The 26,577-nt window shown below is 29.6% G+C and overlaps 1 long non-coding RNA gene across 1 annotated transcript; it reads right to left on the bottom strand.

Moving 5' to 3' along the window:
- Positions 1-1,901: 1,901 nt before the first annotated feature.
- Positions 1,902-23,476, bottom strand: LOC131849481 (uncharacterized). The gene is made up of 3 exons (XR_009357799.1): positions 23,325-23,476; positions 3,848-4,270; positions 1,902-2,977 (listed from the first exon to the last, which is right to left on the bottom strand). It is a non-coding gene; the product is annotated as an uncharacterized LOC131849481 (long non-coding RNA).
- Positions 23,477-26,577: the final 3,101 nt, after the last annotated feature.

Consider the following 26,577-nt stretch of genomic DNA (forward strand, 5'->3'; position numbering starts at 1 on the left):
ACCTGTTCTAACAATTGTACTATATATTCATAAAAACTCTAGTACATCATTTATAATGAAAACAATTTATTGTTTTACATAATATCATTATTATTCAATATATAACAACAAAAATAAGTATAATGAAACATACCTTACTGAGAATTTGAAATATAATAGACTCTAATATTAATCTATACCATCTAATAATACATCATGAATATTCTTCGGAAAACAAATTGATATAAAACTGATATGAGAAATATTTCGTAATACATGTATTGTCTTTTTATTATTATGTTACATCTTAATCTAAACTATGTATTATATATTAATATGTAAATAGTCGAGTATTTCATTCGTTATACCTGAATGATTGATAAATTGGTTGATAAGTTTTATAACAGTGCCTGTTATTTATTTGCATACACAAACCTACACTATAGTTCTTTGAATTGAACAATATTTACTCTACTGTACTAATTCAATATACGTAAGAAAAACGTATTAACACAACATGGATTATTTCTTTGTATTTGAAATTATTGCTTCGTTATTAGTCAATAAAATTATAGTTCCTGTACGACTTAATAGCAATTTAAGATAAATTGAACACGGATATGGAATTTTAAAATATTTACCGAATAATAATAATAATGACTCTGGACTATTCGTATAGCTCCATCTAGTCCCAAGCTAAGCAGAGCTTGTGTTATGGGTACTAGGCAATTGCCTAATTTTTTGTGTTATATACACTTACAAAAAAATTAAAATGTATCCACGGACCAGAAGACGCAGCGTGGAAAGGCCTAGACCTAGCAAGGTGGATCTACGATCTGGTCAAGATCGCTGGAAGGCGATGGATTCGAACAGTGCAGGAGCGATCGGTGTGGAGATCTATGTCCAGCAGGGGACGTCTTCCGGGCTGAGATTATGATACATAATATGAATAGAGAATATCCAGATCATTACAAACACTTGTACTCATATTTGTATCGTACAAAGAACCGAACCTGCGATCATCGTAAGTAAAGCAATGGGATAAGCCGCTGTGCCACCGAGGTCGTCAATTAAATTAACAAAAATCGGCAAAAAGTAACTTTTGTATTATTATAACAATTATGCTATTTCACATTGCTAAACTGTTTGTTTTATACAAATAACAATTTGACTTGTTTTGAATATACAACACAGTTTAAAAATTTATGTTCATAAAATTATTAGTTACTACTAATGTGTTGTACATATAGGTACACAAATTTTCAGCACTTACCTTAAATGAATATTAAAATGATTAATTGGGGTTTAAATGGTAAAGGGATAATACTGGGAGTACGATAATCTTGGGAAGGTCATGCGTAAAGTTTACATAACAAAAGGGGTTAAGTACCTATAGAGTTTAATTGTTATACACTGATTTCCTTAAGATATAGGCTTCCTATTTGTTGTAAGTGATATAACGCTGCGTTAATTACCTCTTACTTTATACGATACAGTATATTGTAATAGGTGATTAACACCCTTCAGTAATTTAACAGATAAAAAAGAATTCAAACAAACGTCGAACAACGTCATCGGCAACGTCAAAACGTCTCGTATTTGAGTGTTTTTTCGATATAGTTTTAATTGAAACTAAATAAGGCTACAGCCACATTGTCCCACAAGTAAGATATAAATAAATACTTTAAAATTCTTTAAGGACAGAGTTTTCTGGTGTCAAGAAGAAGTATTCATTCGGCAGGTATATTACGTGTCGTAAGATAAACGATCTTTTGAGGCTTTTATACTTCATATCTCAAAACGTCAGTTTTGAGTTACAAGTGGAAAATTAAAGTAAATTAAAGAATTAATTACTTGGCGCGAAATAGAATTAAATAATTTATTAAATTAAATATTCTATTAAGCTATAGGTCAATAAAATAAATAGAAAAAATGGATAAATAGGAATTGTTGTCGACACAAAAGTCACCCGTGTTGTCACAGTTCAGTCTCAAATGAAAGGTCGTTACTCATTACAACTACACCGCAAGCAATTTATCATTTAAATTTCGACTTTAAGTTGGGCGCAATATAATATATTTTACTATAGTATGGTAATGGCAACCGCGATTGCCGCAAGCCGTTGGTTATAATTTATCCTGTTATTGTATAATCTATTTTATGTACTATACAATTGAATGTCGAAATTTAAATGCGAAGTTGTTTGCTGAGCTAAAGTTGTGCCGGTGCATACATAATAATAAATTAGAGCAATGATTTTGGTATTTCTAAACAGCAAATGTACTAAAGACCTAATTTTCTTAATAAGAAATTAGTAAACAAAGCAATGTTCCGAATACGTCTATTTGTCTATAGTATAGTGAGTGGGATACGTCAACAAATTTATTTAGATATTCGCTTATATCTATTTGTGCTTACAAGCACCAAAACTTAATACAATGTAGCAAGCAAACGTACAACTAATTATACTCTAAAATTTATCTATTATATCTATTATTCAGTCACATTCATCTTAAACAAGCACTTGCAATTGTTCTGCGAAATTTGAACACTTTATATAAACATAGTATTTGGTTACGTAACAGAGAATTACGTAAATGACAAGTATATTTGTTCAGCGCTAAACGTAAACAGAAGGAAAATATAATTAGGCTCCTACGTTTGCCAAATCAACACCATAAACTTAACTATCAGGTTGTTTTCTCCTTTAATTATTTGATCTATCTATACTATAACCATTTATCAAAGTTATATTTATTTTGACATAATTTTCCAAATATATAGATAACATGATATTTTCGTGGCGCCTATAACCGTGGTACAAGTCGGTACAACCTTAATCCATATGTACCTTCACTTGAGTCCCGAAATTACACCAGTAGGCAAGTCTTTGCGTAACAAGAAAATTTATTTGACTACTTGGTAAAAAACGACTACATTTTTACTTTCGACACCTACTTTCTCATAAGGCTTCTTCGTAATAAACTCCTACGTTGATCTGAAACAATTCAAAATAATTATATACATAATATAATTAATTAACGTAGGCCGTTAATAAATTTAACTTTATTACTTTAAATGTCGAGCGTTAATTTCACGTTACACGTATATTACATTTTGATAAATATTTATAGAATTTCTATAAATATAATGAAAATAATATTTGTGAACATGTTTGTTTTAGACCGCGATTGCTTTGTTACGCAGTTATGTGTAAACATGTTATAAACTGATTATGCTAAGAGAATTAATTATTTTCTTAAAATTATTGTATATTAGCTGACCCGCGCTACTTCGTCTGCATCATAGTTGAAATTATAGTCACATTATAACATAATTATAGACCATGTGTTAATCTGATGTATAAACTATATTACTGTAAAGTCTTATCAAAAACTGTTCAGTAGTTTTTGCATGAAAGAATAAAAAAAATCTGTAAATCCATTGAAATATAATTATTTTAAAATCAATAATGGCAATTATGTTATATGGTGACAATTAAGTCACCATACTTTTTATTTTATTTCTTTAATATGATTCACTTCTATAATTATTATTTATAACTAGGTATTGCGACTTAGTCCGCGTGGAATTTCACTTTATTTTTCTAAAATAAAAGTAGCCTAAGTTAGTCCTTATTACATCAGTTACCTGCCAAAAAAAGTCCCGTCAAAATCGGTCCAGCCATTTCAGAGCTTAGCTGGGACAAAGAGACAGACAAAAATTGTAAAAAGATGTTATTTCGGTGTATGTACCGTATTTATATTCATATGCCTATAGTATAAAACGGCTATTTCAATATTTCAAGCAATTACTCCAATTTTATTAATATGTATAGATTTAAAATCAACGGTGTAGGGATACTTACATAATATATCAGTGCTTATACTACACCACGTGTATAGGACAGCCGTCCTTAGCTCTAACGTTGTCCAGAGGCGGTGGAATAACAACATATGTATCTCGACTGGTCAGTGGTAGGTCGTCATCGTCACCTGCAAACAGTGGGGGAGGAGGGATGACGTCATCGTCTACATCCTCCTCTATAACCTCCTGCCGCTTCCTCCCTGGCATGTAATTCATGACGCACGTCACCGCAATCAGAAACAGAAAGAATATGAACACCACATCGAACATGATTAAGAAGTTCAGCATTACTAGTTGCATCACGTCACTCACTAACTCTCTGGTCACATTCTGTGCCCGTTACAAATCCGTAGTAGAGGCACATTGATTGAATGGTCTAAGAACATTATGCAACATTGGCTAAAACGTTTTATGGCCTCCTTATCTGTAACAAATAAAAGGATTCGATTTATTTCGATTTATTCTTATTCTCATGAATAGACTTAATCACAGTATACATATTTTTAATATTATACAGTATTAAAAATTGTTGTAAAATAAAATAATATTCATTATTTCAATAATTATTATTTTCATTAAATATTATTAAGTAAGAGTTGTTAATCATAAAATAGGTACATTTATTGCATGAAAGGTAAACCGTGTTTCTATATCTTAAATGTTGTATAGACATGCATATCGAAGAAAGTAAAATTAACAGTTACCTATTCGACTTTTCATTGGGAATTTTCTCTTTGATTTGGAACTAAAACATTTCTTTAGAGTGTATATGTAAAATACGAGGAAAATGTGCCGAGTCAAGCACCTTATTACGACTGTGTAATTGGATAATTTTCAGCAAAACAAACAAAATTAATAGCTGTGGTAAAATTAAATTACCCGTTTTGTACGTATTTTATATACTGTAGAATAGAATTATGATTATAACTTAAAAGAGTTACATTAAGCGGCAAGAAACGTTCGAGTCCGTCCCACGTTACTCTTTCAAAGCATGCATTTTAAATAACTTCTTTCACGATTACCGTGCTATATAGGGAAATGAGAAATAAATATTTATTCTGCTACGTATATTTGCATGTTTGCTAACCGTACAAATCGGACTAGGCTTCAATTTATTCTTTTTGTCGGTAAACCTGTAATATAGCAATTTGTGTTTCAAAACCAAACTCATCATTTCAGTGACTTATTTTTGCGTAGTAAACATTAAGGTTACTGAGGAAATTGGGACAAATATATGTATCAGTAAAATAACTTCTCTGTGTCTGTCTTTCATTTTACTTACTACTTCTAAATCCCGAAATTGATTTTGATTTCTGAATCAAGAAAATAAGAGATGAGAAAAGTAAGACAAAAATCAATTTTTTTTTTCTTTTTACTAAATTTGAATATTTGCACTATTCTAATGGTGTTGGAGCTTCATTGAATGATAGAGGACAAGTATAGGAAATCCAAACCAGCGGAAGAACTTATGGAGATATGTAATTTAGGGCAACTTGCTTTTTATGAATAGAATATGTCTATTTTGAATCGCTTTTTGTTATGAATCTCTTATTAATTCACCATTGTTGCTGGCAGCTTCTCTACCTTTTTTTTATACACTTTATATTTTTTATATGTCACTTTTGACTTCTTGTTTGTTACTTTTTTTCGCTATGAGGCCTTTTGGGAAACAAAATTTTTTTTCTATTATTTGATTTTTAATTAAAATAGTAGTTGTGTTCCCGCTCCAGTTACAACTATAGTTTTACATTTCCTTATAAAACAAGACATGTCTCATATCTGAATATATTTACATCGCTTTACATCAATGTAATTCTGTCCTGACATATTAAAGACAAAGAATTGAACATGAAAGACGTAGAAAGTTAATTTTGATAGATGTCCCCAACGCGTTTTGTTTTAGATGTGACAGTCAAATACAATTTAGTCTGTTCATGAATCGTATCACAAAGAAGAAGCAATTTTTTAGACAGCTTACAGAAATCATTTTCCGTCAGCATCACGAGTTTAACAAACGAGTTCTAATAAAGGAAAATCCGTTCGGACTTAAAGTTTGAATGAATAATTAAATGGAAACTTTTGCCAGTTAGCATATTTGAGCGAATAGTAAACCAAATTATTTATTCTCATGTACAAATTAATAATTTATAACTTAACCCATTTATAACATTAAAATAAAGTCTACTGTCTGTATTTAAAGCAATTTTGATCATTTAAAACGTTAGAACGTAAGTTTACTGTTTAATGTCATGCCTATAAGTTTGTCTGCTTTTACAGTTACATGTTTCCCGGAATAATTTATTTATTTACTGAATTCTACTATTTCATTATAATCTAAGTATTATGTTTATTGTAATTGCGATACGTAGTTGTACCTAAAAATAATATGGAAGACATGTAGACAAAAACATACTTTTATGCAATTGTTAGAAAAATATTAAGTGAGTATTAAACTGAAGTCGTTTTAATTGTGTAAACTTGAGTTTTATTTTTGAGCAAGCATTTTGAAAGAATTATAATTATCAATGAATTCTGCAAAATATCTATTGTGTCTGGCAATAAGAATAAATATATATAATTAATTGGGTATAGCTTAATTAATTATAAACCCTTGTAAAAACCTGGTAAACCTTGGACTAACTTATCCTTTGATTGGATAAGTTCAAGTCAATGAGCATGATTCTGATTCATTATATGTCCAAAATTAGATACCTAGATTATCTAAATATCGACTTAACCTAGTTGACTTAACCATATCTAAATGACTGGATCTAGAAATTTCTATTAGATTAAATATTATTATGTAAGAAATATATATCGTACGCAGATCATAGGATGGACATGTAGTCTATTGTATGATCTATTAAACAGTTGACTATTTCGAAAAACTGTTAATTGCGGGAAGTATGTAAATTATTAAAAGTTATTTTTTTTTTCTAAAGGCACAAATATGCGTAACTACATCTGCATGTTATAACTAAAAAAATAAGAAAAAAATCATCAAAATATGAAGCGTCTTACGTTTAAAATAAAGTATAATATAAAATTAATAAAAAGGAAATTTGAAGTACGTAATAGACACTCTGATTTCTACAGGATTAGTCGAAAATGGGTTAGATATTAATATTTGAAATTGATTTCATAAGCGAGTGGAGTATTAATCTCAATATTAAAGGGCTTCATTTTGCATTATTAAACAATCTTTACAATATTTTTATCCGACTTTTAAACAATGTGAATTTATCTATACTATCTTGTATCTTTAGTTCTTTTGCGCAATATCCTTTTCTATAAATCAATAGAATTTAAAATTAAGTTGCGAGACATTTCGCTATATTAAAAAGAGATCCTGAATTATTTTCCTCTTTATTTATTAAATAATACATATATTTATTATCAGTAATCAAAGTTATGAGATTCATATTCTATCGTCGCAATTCATAGTATTAAGGAAATTTGGAACCTAGATTCTTCCATATTTTCTAAGTATTATGTGATATTAATCTAAAGATATTGAAATTCTGTGATATGTTTGACAATTGCGTTATCTTAAGACTTGTTGCTTTCACTAAACCATGGTTTTTGAAGGCTCCGTGGCCCATCCTATTAGTGATCAATCTCTGACTGTTATTACTAACCGACAACTGTTACTAGACGAAACATGTATCGTAGTATTGATATAGATTGAATGAGCCTTCATATAGTGATGGAATAAGAACGCTATTTATCACCATTCTTTTTCATCCTAATATAGGGTGCGACTAAGTAAGAATAGTTTCATTTTATTGGTGCAAAATAAGGTAAACTATACTATGGTTAAATTAAAACTGTATTATGGTTTTTACACTACGTCAAATACTTAACTGGACCGCGAATTCAGTTTGTGGGTCAATATGAAATTATACAGATGATTATGAACAATTGTCTAACAAATTATGATCAAGAACTGTTTATGGATCCATCAAGACCATCACGACATACAGTTATAACATATTAGATATGGTCATTATTAGATCTATGAAGATTCGCATACAAAAAAGTCTCGAGGTGGTCCAGAATAGGGATAATTGTAACATATGGGAGAGACTTTTGGCAATAAGTGGAAAAAACTAATATTGTAAATAGATTAAAATAGTTTTTTCCAGTCTAAGACATTGTAAATAGGTAAAATAGATTAATAGTAAATAGATTAACCTAGTTTTTTCCAGACTAAGACATCAAAGAAATTATAAGTATCATTTTTTTTTTATTATGCATATTTTATAAAACGCAATTGTATAAAAGTGCAATAAAAAATATAAATATTAAACTAATATAGGGCATATAAACATATAAATTATTAAACATATAAATTTGTGTCGAACTTTTCGTTTTCAGGTTTCATAAATGCCATACCGGCTGTATGGGGTTTATCGCTCAAAATAATGAGCATGTCATTGAAAATAATTACGGTAGGAACCGCTGGAGTTCGGAAGCCAAATATTATTGGAATTATTTGAAACCAGCTGTTCTATATATATACGCTTACATAATAAATTGCTTTTATAGCATTTAAAAATGTTTTAGTACGGGTGACTGATTATGGTGATCCTAAAATTATAGAGTTTTGATAATTTGAATCAAAAACATTCATAAAGTTGAAATATTACTAATTCTAATTTACATAAATAAATAAAGTAAATAAAAAACAACTTCTTATTACAGTAAAATTAAAATTTAATTTAAATTATATTACTACTTGCAAGACAGAGCTACAAATTTCCAAATACTTGGAAATAGCACATTATTTTTCCTAGTCCTTTTAGAGTACTGTCATTTAGTTCAGATGTAACTATGAAATAACCTTAGTATCTTAATAAACTTTTAAAATGACGTCTTACAGTAAATAATATAAGAAAATGCTCTCTGACCGTGATAAGATGCTCTTCAAAAGGCTGAAAGCATTTTTCGCTTATAAAATTGAGATTTTTTTATAAACACAGCCGTGCTGAAATGGACTTTGGCCCGTTATTTAAAATAATCGTTGACCTTTGAAATTTGATTTTTGGGCGACCCTTTTTATAAAGGACCGAGGTACAGGCATTTTAAGTGAAAGGTAGATGATTTGGAATCTGTTTTTAATATGTTTCACATACTAAGGTGTGTTTACACAATTTTTTTTTATTATGTATCTGGAATGGCAAACTGACGGCGCACCAGCTAAGTGATATCCTACTATACACGTACAGAACTATGGACGTCACGTCATCATGTGACGATGGTGATATTACAAGTGGGTTTCCATTTCCGAGGACTAATTATATCTAAAAACACACATAAAGCAAGCGGCAAGGCAGCTTAAATAGTTGACAAAGAGGTACTAGAGTGGGACCAGTGTGGTAGCAAATATTACTCATGATTCGTAGTTTTTTAAAATTAACACTTAAAATTGTTATAATCTGGCAAAGATATAGTAAAATAATATTATTTAAGCTGTTTGGTAGGTTAAAAAAATTATAAACATTTACAAGGAGTCCTCATTTAAAATTGCTATACGCAACGGCTCGTAACATATTCACATATTGAAACATCGTATTTATATTCTTATCTATACAAATAGAAATAAAGTGCGGAATGTACTTATATGAACGTTTAATTCCAGCAAGCGGGACCTATTGGGCTAATTCTTTGATGCTGCTCTTGTTTAAACGAAGTATAACAAGTTTATTTGAAATAATGTATTTGAAAAAAAATAGTAAAAAATTTTGGATATAAAAATGTACATATAAAAATAAGTAGGCATTGCGCGTTTGGCAGTGCGTTATAAGGTCGGTCACAGTCGGTCAGTCGGTGTGATAAAATCTTCTTACAGTTATTATTTGCACATCTGTGAACCACTTCCTGTGTCACGCTGTTTTAGGTTGACTGAAATCTTTTAGAGCCAAGTTCTTCTTTTGCTAACTATATTTCTGTACAGTATTTAAATATTAAAATAAATGAAATGCTAATTTGCGTTTCATATTTAATTAGGCCGTTCCTGCCATTTTGACATCTCATCAGACTCCTCAACTGCACAGAGTACGTTACAAACATCATAGACTATATTTTTACTATGTGATTATATCTTAGACATAGATTATACGTAAGACGTAATAGAAATAAGGATTAGAAATTGTAGTATGTATAATATTACAATTTCTAATGTTTATTTCAATTTTATATTTAGCTACATAGAATCCATAATAAAATTATTTATGCATTGTTTTTCCATTTTGTATTATAAAATAGTTTATCACAAAATAGGCAACGTACACGTTAAATACTTTACTATGAAATAAAACATTATTTAACCATTAGAGCATTAACGTCTCAACAAATATTGACAAACTCATTTTCACATTTATAATAAGAAGTTATTCCAGGAAGAAAAGCTTTTCCTAAGAAAAGTTCGAGTTTTCGAACAAGATTTAGTATAAACTTGATGGCCTCTCAATGATTACAATATCTGGTATAAATTAGCATCTCAGACTATGAATAAGACAAAATAATCCGCGAAATTATCAAACTCGACACAAAAAATTGTAATCCAAGTTTGAAGGAAAGATTAGAAGAAAAAAGTTTGTTGAGAAAGCAAAAATGACAAAGAATATTAAAGAATCTCATCGATTAAAGTTTAAATCCTCAAAGAACTTCTAAATAAAATAATTGGTGATAATTATAATTCAGTATATTCTAGAGTCATCACTCTAGAACTAGCCACACACGGAACGACGTTGTATCGGGCGCCCTCTGCACCGCTGACAATACAAAGGTAAGAAGACGATATGCAGAAGGCAAATATTTGTACTAGGTTTAAAGGATTGATGCAGCTCTATTCGTATTCGTTGATCAAAATATTATTAACTTCATAAATATTGCTAAAAATGTTTCTGTCGGGACGAGTTTGTGTGTTGTTTATGTGTCTTATGCTTATCAAATTAGTCTCCTCGCATGACAATTTTTACGAATAGAAGAGAATAGAATTTTATTGCAAATGAAACATTAATTTTCAGAAGGTATTACAATAGCGACGAGTAAAAACAGTTACAGCTTGTCCGGTGTGCAACAATTTATAACAGCAATTATCCGAGATTTCGGATGCATAAAATCATTCATCCCCTGTTTCATCCCTTACAGATTTTTTAATTTTATTTTATTTCGATATGTTCATGGGATAATGTAGTGTGATTTGAACATTATATCATAAAATAAACATTACAAAAAGGCACTTATGAAAACAAAATTATCTAACTGTGGCACGTTTATATATATTTGTATATTATATATAAAAGAATATAATATTTTTCAGCGTAATAAAGTTTTATGTCGTTCCAGTTCAAAACTATATTGTAATCACTAACGCATGATTGAAAGTATGAAATAGACATTTTCTTATTATGGTATAATAAAATACCATAAAAAATTAAGCTGATATCTATGTATAATGCAATAGCCGGTTCGCGTTAGCCGAAGTTCAAATCTAACAGACCAAATAGCTGCTTAATTGTCTGTAAACCCATTTGGCCACGCCCTTAAAGTTGGAAATTCATGGTGTTCATTAATTGGCTATTTAGTTTCTTTGGTTACTTTTGTTCACTCCAAACATGCTTTTATAAAATAAAATGGTAGATATAACCTGAATATTATAACTTTCTAACATCTTGTTTATAATTTTTATTAAAATTGTCGGCTGTGAGATCAATAAGCATACTCAGGTTATTAGATGTAAAAGAGAGGATAGGAGAACCGGAAACGTAGGTGGGGGAGAACATTGTTAGTCGTGGGGACTAGTACCCTTATAATGCTACGTCACCTATCCGTCTACCTCTAGATATGCTAACTTCTGTGCGAACTGTAATCTGATTTTATTGTCTTCCTATCTTTATCGCTGGTTTCACATATTATTGTTATTATAAAACGTAGATTATGTCAGATTGTGAAATAGTAGGATTTATTAATTCTTTCAAATATTATACATGCATATAAATGATGTAACTAACGTAATTTATAAATTATTATTATTATTAATATCACAAAAATTTGCATCACATAACATTCTTACATTTGTAAAATAAAAATAAATACACTTTTATATAAAACTATATACATATGTGTAGTTGGTAATGAACAAGTGCATCTTAATATAATACTACTCATGATTCAGAACGCAACAGTTTACTAAGTACCTACTTATTTACAATATTAACACGAATTCACGTTACATAGGCTTTTTATGCACCTGGGCACCTGCAGCAAATGTTAATATTGAGTTATCATAGGTGGTTTTTAAACGGATGTTATATAGAATTTATTTACGCAATATGTATCTATACTTCACAAGGTTTTCACAACACAAGACTATGGAGAATTCATCAGTTAGCACAAAGACAAGTAAATAGTACAAAATTTGTTTTATAATAGATGGATGTAAAAATGGTACTTAGCGGACATTATTATAAAGTATTATTGTATCTATCCCAAGACTACAATAGACACAATCCTATACAAGTACGTGAAACGAGATTAGCTATAATTATTATGTTAGAATATCATGTAAGACAAATCATTGGTTTAAATTTATTAGTGCCACTAGCATCTAAACTAGGCCGTGCCTGTGTCTTAGATGCCAGTTCTCCCAATGACATTTATATATATTTTCTTAAATTCGTGAATTAACTTAGTAATTACTAGTGTACCATATATATAGTATTATGTATACTAGTGTATATATACACACACAGATATGAAACTTATGACAAAGAATGTTAAATCCAAAATTAGTGTTTTTTCCAACGTACACATTACTACCAACAATATCAACTTATTGTGGGTAGTACTAATATTGTGTGTACAGTGAATGAACATAAAGTAAATCACTACTATGACCGTGGACTTGCGAAATTATTCCTTGATGAATATTTATTAATGATTCACGGTACATACAATAAAATTAGTCTGTTAATACAAATACTAATACACATGTCCCTTTGGTATTTATTTACAACCGCTAATATTACTTATATACTAAGTTATATAAGTATAAGCATGTTATGTATATTATGGATGTACAAACTGTTCATCAAATGTTCATTATTTATCAATAATAACTCTTTGTGCTTTGTGCACACAGAACTTATGTACAATATGTTATCTAGGACAACTTATGTAATGACTATAAATAAGTTACACAATATTTGCACTATTTACAATAAGAAGAAAATTGCTGTGAAGCACCTTTCATCAGAGAAATCATTGAATATTCTTTCGAGAAGAGAAACAGACCTCTTTAGATGTTTTCTGACAGAATACACAAAGGATGGAATGTTCAATATCTGTTATTGGTAAGTACATACATATATGTTGCTCTACTTTATTGTATTGGCAACAAATGTGGAAATAAATAAAGTTGAACCAATCTACGCAGGAAATTTATAAGAGCAACATCAATTTGTACCTATCGATTTCAGAACAATAAAAATATTTACTTGACGTAAAATTCACCAATACATATTTCAAGCAATTATTATGGGTATTACAGTTTTTAATGGGATTAAAAAAATACCAATACGAGTCTACCATCCACTTTTTTATTTTGTACGATATATTTGTCTTTCGCATTTATGTACATACAATTTGTTTTTAATATATAAGTTTTCAATCAGAGTAGATATCACGCTTTTTTAGTCACTTTCATTTTAAGGAATAAAATTTATATAAAATTTATTCCAGACATCAATTAAAATATTAGCGGGGTAACGCAGGTAGAGATGTATTATAGGTGTAAAAATAGTCACATGTCATTAATAAGAGAGATCGGTTTTTTTAATCTTCTACCATATAAGCAGTAACGTTGTATACGAACTTAATGACGTATTTTCCCCAAATAAGGCCACACCCTTCTGTTTAGCTGTACCCTTAATTTTTTCCGCTGAAAATGGCTTCGTAGGGCCGACAATCTTGACAAGCGCGTTACATAGCGAGAAACGTTACAAATTCTCTTTATTCCACTCTCATCTGTGTCAGATTATCCATCAACATTGTTTTGTTTTGTAACAATGTTCGTATTTCCCTTCACATTGTTTTTCGTAAGTATTTGTTAAAATATTAAGTTGTCGCTTGCGTGGGTCATATGTTTTGTGGAGTTTTAATTGGAGTTACCTACTTTTGCTATCATTTTAATAGAACAGTATATCTTCATCTAAATGATCCTATAAATGGTCAGTATTCTGTCATTTAAAAATATTAATCTTGTATACTAATTGATTAAGTGACATACTATTTTATATGCAGGTTATAAAATAATATTTCTGTTTTTTATTTCGCTTTTATTTAAAAGATTAAAAAAATCCTCTTCCATCTCTTAGTATAAGTGGCGAAGCCTTAGATTACTGAACGTAGATCTGTAGTGTAGGAAGTTCATTTTAAAGAATCTATCAGTATAGTGCATATGAGAAAAAACAAAACGTTATGGTATCATTTTATTATCTTTTTTTTTTACTTGAGGAAAGTCGGAACGCTAAAAAAACAAAAAACACAAATAATGTTGATATTGTTACCCATGTTTACACTGGTTTTTTATTTTTATTATACACAAGTTTCACTTTTCAACATAACGTAACAATAAGTATAATATCATAAATATATTTCATATTGAATAATCATTTAAATGAAATTAATTCCTATTCCGAGAATTAGTATAAAGATATTTTCATTCGCCCTTCTAACAATCTTTAATCACGTTACTAACGATCGCCGGAACAATCTGCAATTTCAAGACATAGAATCCTACACGTGGACTATTTACATAATATTGAAGGGCATTTTTCGGCTCGTATCGTCCATTCAGTGATATTGGCTGAGTCATCGATGTAGGCGGTCCCAGAAATTGTGATAAATTGCCCAAACTGTTGTCCGATTAGCTAAGTCATTAACTAGAATTTGTATTAAACTTTACGCTAACCTAGACAGGGGTAAACGGTTTGAACGAACTACAAAGGTTGTTTTCAATTTAATATAACTTTTGGGCTGTTAGATATTTAAATACACATTACAGTGTAATCCCGGCTTAAGAATAGGTCGTATGAACAGTGTTTTGCCATTCAAGTAATTCCCGTGAACACATTTACTAATTAGAATTAATTACTATATTACTATTATTTTGCAGTGCAGTGTATAGCTTACGAATCTGAAAGATATACAGGTACGTATTTTAAATTGAAATAAGGCCTCCGTTTTGTTTCTATTAAATAGTTCAACAACAATACGGGTAACTCAAATGTTCTAAGTTATCATAAAAAGAATAAAAAGTTGAAATTAATCTTAAGTATTCTAATTTCAGAGAAATATAAATATTGAAATACGAGAATGGAATTGGGACGACGAACACTGTTGCTGGCATCTTTTCATCATTATTTTTATATTTTTTTATATTATTTTAATAATCTATTTCCTGTTTATTGTATTTATTGTGACCGAGACTCATGATTTTCTTTATAATACTATATTAAATCTCTCTAGTCACAACTAAAAAACAGCCGATGTTAGCTCAAATAGTATTTGACATATGGGAGAGAGTTCTGTTCAGCAGTGGATCAGTAGTTAATATTTTCATAATGTAATAAGTAAATACGTAAAATAAGTGTCATATTAATCTATAAATAGTTTAGAGCAGAGTAACGTTTTCCTATGACGTTTTCTTTACTTAATTTTTCAAAACCGTGCAATGGCTTCTGATCTGGGTTTTAACATAATTTAAATTTTATTTCATTAAGGTAGATTCGTATAGTTGTATGATCTTTTTCACACACACTATATGCCGTTGAGTAACGATGGTAGTATTTTAAATAATTATTTTTACTCACATAAATTCTTCACTCGGATACGTTTTCAAATATCTTCATTCTTCAGTCAAAAGCAACAGATAATAATATAATCTATTTTGGGAGATACTAAAACCCGCGAACCATATTCTTACATCCCATAACTGTACAGCGTTAACGTTACAACCGTACTAAAGACTCAGGTGTTTTTAGGGCGCGTTGTAAATTCAGTGTATCAGGGTTGCCAACTTTTAAAGATTTAGCATTGTACGAGGAAGTTAAGTCTCGAATATTAGCTTAATCTCGAAGGTATTTATTATGAACTTGGATGGATGAAGATAGAGACGACGACTGACAAAAAGTACGATTGACAATGTGAAAGATGATATATATAATAGGGGAGCTCAAATACGACGGCTTATAGGGAGCAGTGGAAGATGATAACGTACTCGCTCGCTATAAGTCGCTTAGTTTGGTTCTCCAACCTCATATTTTGACCATGTTCCGTAGATTTAAATTTCGTACAAACTTGTAGAAAAATCAAAAGTTATACCAAAATTGGCACATCTATATCTATGCGAGGATGTTTTCACGGTTGGCACCCCTATTAGGTATCGAACAGCCGGTATCAGGCGGCGACGTCGCCATGTAGATCCCAAGATTACCCCGCGACTCAATTTCTATCTTATCACTTGATCCAATTTTACTACACAACAAAAAGCTATTTGAGGCCGTATCGATACCTATTACCTTGTGAACGATGAGGTGGAGTGGAATTACATATTAAGGGGTGATTTATTTTATACGTATTAAGTAAGTGCATCTTCTAATGTTATATCATGATATTACTTAAAACCGAAATTTTGCTTACTTAGTCCGCAACTAACATTACGTGGTACTAGGTGGTTGGTGATTGTGATATATTATTTACATCGAAAAAACATAGATCGATACAAAAATCAAAACCATACTTATGACTAGAGCGCCTGTCAAATTAATAAGAAAATACAATAATAATGTTTTCCTCTATCATATTTTATTAATGAATATATCTTATCTTTTAAGTCTAAAAAAACAGACGGTGGCTCTAGAAACAGCTATTATTATGTATTGGCGACCTGTTGAGACTTTAGATAAACATATCTGCTCCGTTTTTTTGCTATAGTTTCATACATTAATTGAAACCATAAAAAAACGGGATTAAAAAGATATGCCCTTGATATTCATAATCATTATTACATAGCTTACAACATAAGCTACCATTTAGTATATTTTAATATTACTAAATGCAATTTATTTTAATCCTAAAATTAATGGGCGCAGTAAGCTATTACTTCATTTAGTTAATTCACAAAATAAAAAAAATATTAATAACGCAAAATCTACGTCTAGGTATATCTTTGTAGTTTGTAGTTTTGTAAATTACAAATTTATATTATTAACAACATATTACAAGTAAAAATTAAAAGATATCAGTATAATAAATAATGATAATAGGGAAAACCTGCGAGTAAGGATTTTTCTTTCTTTCGATTTGGTTTAAAGAATACTCCATAATTTAATATCTGTATATTTTGAAACACCATGTATCATTAGGTACCAATGATAACATAATGTTATAGTATCTTTTGCTGTATATAATGATGAAAATTACTACAACAAATGTTAGAGATGATGTAGGGAACAATATTTACTAGCATTTACTTAATAAAGACCATTGATTATGTAACAGTAGAGTCGCATTATCAATCATGCAAGACTGTAAGTTTACAGAAGCTTGGGACTATGGAAGGAGCTGATTCAATTAATCCGTATCTGATATTCATGATCTTATACGGTTACGATCCCACATTAGAGTAGTTTTACACAGTCCGATTTCTTGTCTGTGAAATTTACCGTGTGAATTTAATGAGATCGCAATAGGCTGATGGTGGTTCCTTAAGGTACTTAATTTTAGGTATTAAATTATTATATTTTTATCCATGTGGCATATAATTTACCAGCTACTCGTGCGTCTTCATTTGCTTTTCTTATATCAAAAATAGAGTATGTATTTTCTCGTAATACAATATATCTTAATATCGAATTTCATTAAGATATGTTCAGGAGTTTAGTCGTGGAAAGGTAATAAACAGACAGATTATCAGTCATATTTTCACATTTACATTTACGATATTAGAATGGATTAACTGCCTGTCATCTTCTTCGACTTAGAAGTCTTTAATGCAGTTCTTTTGACATGTTCTTATTTATCATTACATCTTTACTGTAAATATATGGTAAATATTTTTTTTTGGGAAATTGCAGATAGTGTTAACTACAACTTTACCCTACCCTACATCTCGTACATAATACTGAATAGTACAGACTAATTCTTAAAAATGGATTAGTATCCGGTAAGTGTGTGAACACTCTTATATTGTAGTTTAGCCAACATTATGCGCAATGTACTGTTTACTTGATTAAACTAAAGATGTATGTTCGCTGACTGTCTGAAATGGTGTGTTATTGTTTCCGATTAAAAATTAGTTAATTTGTTAGTAGTAATGGTAGATGTTGTACTCATTTATAAAATTAACTGAAATTAAATTTAGTTATTTATATTGAATGTTTTACTACATTATACAACTACAGTAAAAAAATAGTTTCAATGTAATTTAATTTATTTTTGTCACGCACCTTAACATAGATTTATTATTTAAAACATTATAGGTGTTATGTATTCTACTTATTATATCTCAAATGGTTAATAAATAAATATAAATAAAATTTTATTGTATAGTATTATGACCAATTTTAAATTTATGCAATAACTTTTATCCTCACTTTTATCCACAATGCAATAGCTGATTACTTGTATTTTCTTTTTTCCCTTCTTGCGAAATTCTGTACCTACTGGTTGGTGAATTCAAGTTAATTAAAAATAATTCAAGTATTTTTAACTCTGTACAGATGGCATTTAACCGGATTCGATTTGAATAAAATATTACACAGTAATTGTAACATTTGTAATATCAGAAAAAAATATTAAAGTAGTCTCGGTACTGTAGTTTACTACTACTTTTCTATACAACTAATCCTATAATGAATAATATATCTCACTATCTAAAGAAAAATTGGCGTTATATATCATTACGATTAATTAGCTACGATGCATCCATCATCGAGAAAATATACCTATACCTAAATTTCACTCTAGCAGTGTAAAGAAATCCTAATGCAATTAATATCATTTCAATTATTAGTTTATTAATTGATAGAAGCAAGTATATGAAGAATCTTTAAAAATAAGAAAACACATATAAGAATTACAGAAATAAAATAATAGGTATGTATGCATAATACTTAATAAATACATGTCTAAAATATTATACCATACGAAAAAAATGAGAGAAATCCCCAGTGGATTTTTATTTTATTTTTAAATTAAAAACACGAACGATACTTTCTTTTTCTTCTAAGAAATTAAACGTTTATAGTCTATTATGTCCCTTTTTGAAGTTACTTGAAAAGAAAAAAGGTTCTTTCACTTTTTTTGAGTTAGGACTGTATTACATTCGTCTTTTAGTTCCAATAAAATAAAATAAGGAAACACAGCTGGAGAGGGAAAATTTCAATATAAGGATCAAGGAAGATCAAATTAAAAATAAAGCAAGAGCACTTCAAAGTTATATCTGATAGGAATGTCGATTTTCCGTTAAAAAGTATTAATATACCGAAGGGATATTTCATGTAAAACAATTACATAAGTAGGTCTTACCTATACCACCTGCACCTATACTCTCCAAAAGTTTACTTTTATTCAGGAAGGATTCTCTTTTAAAAGATTGTACGTTAGATATATTAATGGAAACGTACTGTAGAAAATCATTACCATAAATGAATGTAAGAATAAAAATTGGTGTAGAATTGAGGATAGTATCTTAAAGTATACACACAAAAATAAACAGCTGAAGTAAGTCTTTTTAGAGTTGATAATCTGTAACTGTCAATCCCTTCGTATTTTTACCTAACTGAAACTTTCAGCACAAAAGAAAGTTTTTTACGATATTCTAAAAGTTTAATATTCTGTCTCCTTTTACGATGAAAAGGCTAACAATTAGAATGAAAACTCCAACAATACAAGAGATTATGAATTTCGAATTCGACACACCTTTTTGGGGTCGTAATTCGGTCAGCTGTGGTAATTCCTTCAGAGGGTCCTAAGCCAACCACAGAATGAGAGTGGAGATGAAAGCGAAATTTAAAGATAATACATTCAATCCGTTAAGGCCTTACGTTTTCTAATATACAAATATAATTGAACTTAAGTATTAATAAGGATTTAGTTGTAATCTGGAAAAAATGTTGAATTATATTAATAAATATTAAACGATGTTATCAATTCTTGATGAATGATATGTTTAGTAAAATGAAAGAGATTAGAGGTATGGTATCTAGGATACCATACCTCTAATTTCTACAAACGTAGGTTATTTTATTACGTTTGTAGAAGGTGTGAAGGATGGAGACCAAGACGACGAGAAAAATTACAATGGTATAGTCGTAAAATATTGTGTAATAATGTCATATAAAAATAATATAATATTATAAAAAACATAGATAATAAAAAAGGTATAAAAAATAGTTCGCAACAGAAGGATTAGGTTAGAAAATACAAAATTCAGTATCCAACATCTAAAGACAAACAAAATGTAATATGTCCACAACTAATATTAGACTAATTTGTACGTCATTTTACATTTGCATGGTAATAGGTGGAAATTGGAACTATTCTCGGCTCTTTAATAAACAAAACTAATTTTATTTTTAAATGTGTGTTAATTTTTTTTAATATAATATAAAAATATTTTATTTCTTTATTATCTAGCGAAATTTAATAACCTTACTATGTTTTCATTAACACTCTGAAGAAGTCTTCCGGATGAAGTTATACAATTATTGAGAAAGGAGAATACATATAAGTACATTAAATTCCCGTACATATATAGCTATAGAAAAAATATAAACACTTTTAGAAAAATAATATAGAACTATATTCTTTTATACTAGTAATGGTTTATAGCGAGCTTGAGGCTCAATGATCAAACTTTGATTAACAACCATTAACTATGTAAAACCATGTATCTGAAAAAAGAGTTCGAACATAATGGAGTTTCATTCTATAATATTATTAGTCCCTGTAGCTATTTTATAGCTTCGACCAATGATTGTACATTTTAAATTTCAGTTATACCTATTGTTTGAGAGAAACTACTATAAAATTCAGTTAACATTTTAGTAGAGACAGTAAGTGATAAAATGAAATAATTATAAGTTTTTAATTTACATTACATTAAAACACCGCATTGTTATCTTTGCTCAGATAGACTCGTTGAGAATGAAAAGAATTAATGAATGACAATGCAATATACAGGCTAGCCTGTATTCCATTTTTTGTGTACAGAAGAATAAATAAATTCTTTGTAGATAGTTATATGATCATACATTGCTATTGAAAACGGCATGAAAATATGTTAAGGTAAATTAAAATATAAAATAAATAAAGTAATGAATTAATGGTACGTCATGAGCAGTCTAAAACCCACGTATTTTTGAGCTGGTCTGCCGGGAAAATTACTCTTTGTAATATAAATACTTATTATATTTTACTTAAGGTAATTTCATCATACATATGAGAATGCCGTGGTCTTCAAATAGAATTTGTGATAGTAAACCACTAGTTTACGAATTCAATTGAAATACTCAGTCGCAAAGAATATTTTGTGTAAATTAATAATTTTGACAGACTCTCCTGTGATGTAAACTCCTATAACAAACTGATGTAAAGCAATAGCCTGATCCCCTGCCATGTCGGATTCAAGTATAGGTACTAAGTGTAATATGTGGACATAGTATAGCTTACACCACGCCGTTATAAAATTTGATTACTCCTAACTACCCCATCTATTATAACAGTAGTAAAGATAGTTTTTTTTGAGTAGTTAAATATTTACGTATAAACTAATATCAAAGCAATAGTTTTTTGTAGCAAACCCAGTTGGTAAAAGTGGTAGCAATCTACATAAGAGATGCGGGTCGCGGATTTGTCATAAGTCTTACTGTTTGTCATATTTTATGCTGTAAGTTTGGGTATTGAATAACTCTACGCCACAGTTCGGATGGCACATATTACTTATGGTTGTCGTCACATCATTTGAACGTCAGAGTTAAGAACATGGTATGATATGGGTCTCGTAAAGCACCTAAAGTATAGGTCAGGTCACATTTATTTAAAACTCTAGTTGTATGTCACGGTGCTGTCTGTATGGAATATAGTCTTGTTAGTTGTTAATAACTTAGCTTTTTATATGTAAAATAATTACAATAACAAATAAACATGTGGATGAGTATTATAATATTAAAATTATTTTAAAATAATTTGAAACTAGCAAAGCTGATATTATTATATGAAGTATTTTTTTATAGGCAAAATGATTTTTTTGTTACGAATCTAACTTAAAACAAATTAAATATTAAATTTATAAAGATATGGTTGAGATATTACTTTTAACGCAACGCCTTGGATATTTTTTTAAATATTTTGTCACTTTACGTTATTTATTTAATCTCGTACTAATTCTCCACTCAGACTTCTATACAGGCAAAATGAACATTTTTGTTCATTAAAATAACAATATCATAATGTTTTACATTCGTTTAATATTTAATTATAATTAGGTATCTACTTATAAATTAACAAATCTCAACAGTATTTTGAAAAATATGATTTTGCTGTCATTTAATTTATTGTTTAGTAATTTATTTACAATAGATATGGCAACTACAATTTAAAAATAATAAAATATCATTATTATAATAAACTATACTAAATATTAACGACTTTGTAACAAATATACAAACGAGTACTTAATCTATCATTTATTATTATTTGTCAATATTAAAGAGGGTCATAAGAAGGCACAGACAGTATTATTAGCAGGTGTTCTCGATATTTTATCTGTGCAGGTACATAACATAAAAACAATTTGAAAGAAAAAGGAAATATTTATACCAATTTAAAACCTAACTTAGGTATCAATGATTTGTCGTTATTGGAGACGGTAACGAGAACGAAGGCTGAGTTATCGGCACGTTTCCAATATTAGGCTAGTACTTTATAGCAAGAGAGACAATTAAGAAAATCGTTCGACTTTTGTAACAGAATTTCATCGAAAATTTATCGGAAATTGTTATTGAAACTTTGAAACGTTAATGTCTAAAGATCATAAATTAAAGTGTTTTCGTCCTGAATTTTAAAATATATGTATTCTCATGTGTATATTAAGCACAATATAACTGATGGTGTCCGAGGTTCAGTGATAAATATGTTTCAGGAATTTTAATTATTTTTGTAGCAAATTTTGAGCGTTTTATTAATTTATGAGATAAAGGCCAAGGGTTGACAGTAAGGGTTCACTGCTGCTGTATCTATACACGAAGGTATTTGTTATAATGTATAAGTGATTATATACGTTAAAACAACTGCTTTTTATTTATACTTTAAATTTATTGTGCACTGTCATTTATAAAAAAAAATATTTGTATAAATTTAAAAATTATTTCAAATTAGTGAAAAAATAAAGAACTCATTGGCTTTACCTTTACGGGTCCCGACCGAATAAGGGTAATGTCACACTTCCATTGTATTCCACTATAGAAGCGAATACGATCGTGAACTTATGACTTGCGATGGTTGAGAGACGGTTGCAAAATACGTATATTCACTAAGGTTGTAAGGCGGTGTGCGCCGGCCGGCGTCGCTCGGCAGACTAGACTGCGCGGCCCCTACCTACCCGCGCCCGCCCGCCCTGTTTTGATTTACAAACCGATGCTACACTGTCATGCAATGTTTGAAACTCTGCATTTCTGTCATCTACAACATTAAAAATCTCTGGAATTAAACATTTGTATAATATATTACAATCTTAAAATTGTATTAGAAGTTAGTATTTACTTTACAAGTAAATTGAAACTAAACTCATTCATTACTGTGCCATTAAAATATTAATATTACTTATTAAAGTTAGTCGTTAAGTTATAGACAACATTTATCTTGTGTACAAAGTAATTACAATCTTTTGAAGTACAACATTGAGTGATTGCGGGGTTTTGTAAAGATTTTTGGAGATAATTAATTATGAATCAGAGAATGTCGTGGCCTAGTTTTCTACGCTGGCCTCAAAATTTATTTTTGACTGCTTTTTCAGTGATAGAAACACTGTTAACATACAAAAAGATTGCGAGAAATCCTCGGTCGTAATTTATTTACCATAGTGTTGCTTTTACTGCGACGTGACGTCTATAGTTCACGATGTCTCTATCTACCTCGTCTAGTATTAGAATCGTAATTATATTCATACTCATACGACTTCACTACATAGAATATAATTATTGAGTTATATAAAATACAGATGTAAATTACACATTATGTATTGAAACTTGTTTCGAAAGGCGTAGATATCACCAATATCCGTAGTGATCGTTCCTCCAATTAATCTCCCTGCAGGAATAGGTGAAATAGGAACGTCTGAATGAAATACGTTTGGAAAACACGTCAGAATATACGCGAGCGAAATTGCAAGCGTTGATTAAAACTATGCTGCTACAGGAGTCGACATTTTTCAAACGCAATACTGAATGCACTTTATAGCTTTGACATTGTCACATGAGAAATTCAGTGATACCTACAACTCAATTTCTAGTACAGTTCAATTGATATTAAAAATGTATACCATGAAATATGATAGATATTTGTTGTTATTTTATTTATGTAAAGTTAGCCATCGTAACATTGTAGTATAAATGAAAATGACATTATCTAAAATTATATTTTTTTTATTTAAAAATAATACTTTGTATTTGTAATGAGCTTAAAAAATATTAGGCTGATTTTCGCAACTAATTCATCTCTATTAAATTCAATTGTGTGGTACGTTTTATTAAAAAAAAAAACGATTACTGCAATAAATACAGACGAACGAAGTCGACGCGAATAGCCAGTTATTTTAGGGTATAATATTTTAGGTTCTAAACTATCAGGAACTATAATGTGTGTATAGCGTCACATTGTGTGGGTGAAACCATCCGTTGTTATTTTCCTACCTTTTCCACTTATAGGCCTGCTAAATAATGCACGAGTATTCCATTCTATGTGAATATATGACGTGGGTAAGTTATTTATTTCCACAAGACGATTTTTTGGTAATTTATCGTACCTCATGTAAACAAAAAAAGGATGTCGAATATAAAAGTAAGTAATAACAAGTACTATCGAATAGTCTTTTAATAATTAAAAAATAAAAATTATTTAAAGTTCCACTTCGAAACATCGTATTATCAAATCGTGATTAATTAATAATTTCATAATATACAAAACTAATGAAATTGAAAATTTTGATGCGAATAAACCTGTTCCTTTTTAATCGAAATCAGTTGAGAACTAGCAAAGATATAAACGTGAAAGATTGCGATCAAATTGACAAATTCCTTCTTTTTGAAGTTAGTTAATATGTGTCACCGCTCGTTAGATTGCGTGACACAAATGTATGTCTATAAAATATTCACGTAAAATAAGTTACTGCCAACATTTTATTAGCTTGTTTCACATTCTCTTCAAAGGTAATGTCGTAAGGACACTTTTACACCTGTAAGTTTTATTATGCATGTCAAACTTTACCTAATTAAATTTATATATATTTTTTATTATAATTGGAAGAATGCATGACAGAGAAGATAAGAAAAATAATTGATTAGGGTGAATACATCAGATAATCACTGCTGTTGTTACAATTTTTTTTGTGATGGCGTTTCCAGTTTTACTAGAACGGCGTACAATCTAGATTGTTTATAATCTACAAAAAATTACATTTCATCGCGATGACTTATCAAAACTAAAACGTTTTGTCTGTTATTTATCAACATTATTATTACCACAATTTCATCTCACAAGAATATAATGTAGTAATACTAGTAAGGAGGTTTGATATTGATTTAATTTACAGGTTTTTTCATATTCGTGGCATCTTGAAAGCGTCCTCTGTGGAAATTTAATTAATATTTGGATATTCATGTGATAAAATAGTTCATGACATCAAAGACAAAATATTATGATCTTATTTATTTACGCTACACATTGAATGGTTTACGTCATATCTACATTATCCATGGGTCGTCCAGTATATGGCTAAGGGGTGCGGCATCCGGTATTCGGCTTCCGGCGTCTAGATTAAATTTTACTTTGAAGTTGTGTGTTCATAAGCTAAAAACTTCTATATTGCCATATAATAGTATATTTGGAAAAAAATCCTTATAGCTTTAAATACAATTATTTACTCTATATAATGTGCTTATTTTACACAGTCATCTCTGGATAGGTTAATTCCTGGCACGTTCGACTTGCTATACTAAGAGTACATATCATTAGGTATTTTATCTTTCATTTTACCTTATTTCTATTTCACAAATTCTGTGATAATGGCGCAGATATATTGACGAAGGATTACCATTCCATAAAGTAAAAATATTTTTTTATCTCGCGGTTAACCTATACGTAGCATTCATAAGGACGAAGTCGCGTAGCAAAATGTACTGTTTATTACTATATACAAAACTTGCTTCTATCTTATTTTAAGTTGACAAACACGAAGAATTTACGTCATTACTTGTACCGTGGAAACTTTGTCTCTTAAAAGCTAAACTTTCAAATGCTCATCAAACATTTTGCGCTACTTTTCTCATTTCCTCCCCGAAGATAGCAAGCTATTTCCTTTCTACATCTCAGTATAAGGATAAAATAGCAAGATAATGAATAAATTCAGTGAAAAAAACGGCAGTTTGATAGACATCCTGTTTC

The sequence above is a fragment of the Achroia grisella genome, unplaced genomic scaffold, assembly GCF_030625045.1.
Source record: "Achroia grisella isolate CSIRO2021 unplaced genomic scaffold, CSIRO_AGI_Agris_v1 utg642, whole genome shotgun sequence".
Taxonomy (NCBI): Eukaryota; Metazoa; Arthropoda; class Insecta; order Lepidoptera; family Pyralidae; genus Achroia; species Achroia grisella.